We start from the raw sequence: 2,198 nt of genomic DNA on the forward strand, positions 1-2,198 counted from the left end.
CGGATGTGGGTTCATTCCAGACAGAGTTGGATGGATTTATTTTCAGGAATAGAGAAGTGGTCGAGGAGCTGAATGAATATGTTGTGTCTGTTTTCACTGAAGTGGTGGATCCAGTGACTGTGATGCCATTGAATGTCAGTGGGTGATGTTTACCTTCTCTCTTGTTGGAGATGGTCAGTGCCTGACAGTTATGTGGTGCAAACCAAATTGGTGCAGTTATGGACAGTGAGGAAGGATGTCAACGGATACAGCAACAAATGGAGATCACGTGGAAAGATGGGCAATGAAATGGCATGTGGAGTTTAATCCAGACAGTTGTGAGATAATGCACTTTGGAAAGTTAAATGGAAGAATTCAAAATTATACAAAAAAATGTCAAGAATTAATCTGCAGAGGGATCTTGGGTCAAGTCCATAGCTCCCTGAAAGTGGCAATGCAAGTGGATAAGGTTGGAAAGAAGACATAACGGCATGTTTGCCTTCATCAATCTGGGGCTTGAGAATAAAAGTTGCAAAGTCATGCTGCAGATTACAGGAAGGATGTGGGGGCCTTGGACATGATGCAATGGATTGGACTGTATTCACTATAAGAAGAGTTTGGGCACACGGATTGTTTTCACTAGAACATCAGAGGCTGAGGGGGGAACTGATGGAAGTATATTAAATAATGAGAGGCATGGAGAAGGTGGACAGTCAGAGTTTTTATCCCAGGGTGGAAATCTCAAACACTCGTGGGCATAGGTTTATGGTAAGAGGAGAATGTGCGAGGAGAGGTTTTTATTCAGTGTGGTCAGCGACTGGAATGTGCTACCCAGGGTGCTGAAAGATGTAGATATGGGAGTAAAGTTTAAAAGACATTTGGACAGATACACAAACACACCGGGAACAGAGGGATATGGACCTTGTGCAGGCAGATAGGGTTAGGGTTAGGGTTAGATCAGCTCAGGTATTTGGGCGAAACAGTCTATTCCTGTGCTTTACTCTTCCAGTGTGACTCTTCTTCAGAGATTTATTTGGACTTGTGTTCAGTCAGTCCTATCGAAGAGGGAAATGGTTAATGAGCATGTGCCAGGTATGACTCCAACCAGTGGAAATTCTTCCCGGTTCCCATTGATTCCAGGTTTACTGGAACTCCTTAATATCACATTTGTTCAGACACAGCCTCGATGACAAGGGCGGTCTCTCTCACCTCAGCCCCGGAAATCAGCTCCTTTAGAAATGTCTCCTCCCACCATCAACACACAAAGTTAATAACGTGTACCATCTACAAGATACACTGCAGTATCTCACTGAACCCAGTCCACCATCGACAAGGTACAGGTCAGGAGTGGGATAGACTACACACCACTTGCCTGTATAGGGAAGGCTGGAAAATCCCTCAGATTGTATTGCAACCAATCACCTTGCTCCTTTTGCATCACCGTCCAAATCTGTGCTCTCTACTATCTATGATTTGGAGATGCCAGTGTTGGACTGGGGTGTAAAAAGTTACAACTCTCACAACACCAGGTTATAGTCCAAAACGTTTAATTGGAAGCACTGGCTTTTGCAGCGCTGCTCCTTCATCAGGTGATTGTGGAGTACACAATCGTAAGGCACAGAATTTATGGCAAAAGTTTACACTGTGACTTAGACCCCTTTTTACACACACACACACATATATATATATACATTGGTGGGGTGAATTTGAACTTGCAGAGTTACTTTGTACTTTGCTCAAAAACTGCACGAATCCATGTAAGACTTTGTTAACTCACTTTTTAGATAAGAATCAGTCTAAACATTATGGCACAGACAACAGAACACAGGGGGCTAACACCTTCAACATCTTAACAGCTTATCTGGGCTGACACCAATAGTTACAGTTAACCTGAGAATGTAACTTTTTAAAAACTTTTTGTGACTTACATATGAAAGAAGTGAAACTATCATGGTCATTCTAACAGATGAGAGACTTAACAAACAATCAAGGTATTTTTCAATGTATAATTTCAGTTACATCACACTGTAAACTTTTGCTATAAATTATGTGTCTCACAATTGTGTACTCCACAACCACCTGATAAAGGAGCAGCGCTCCGAGAGCTAGTGCTTCCAATTAAACCTGTTGGACTATACCCTGATGTTGTGTGATGTTTAACTCTCTACTCCCTAGAAGGACTGAGGGCAGTAATCACATGAGAACACCAACTCCTGCAA

This window comes from Chiloscyllium plagiosum, chromosome 1 (genome assembly GCF_004010195.1).
Source record: "Chiloscyllium plagiosum isolate BGI_BamShark_2017 chromosome 1, ASM401019v2, whole genome shotgun sequence".
In the NCBI taxonomy this organism is placed as follows: domain Eukaryota; kingdom Metazoa; phylum Chordata; class Chondrichthyes; order Orectolobiformes; family Hemiscylliidae; genus Chiloscyllium; species Chiloscyllium plagiosum.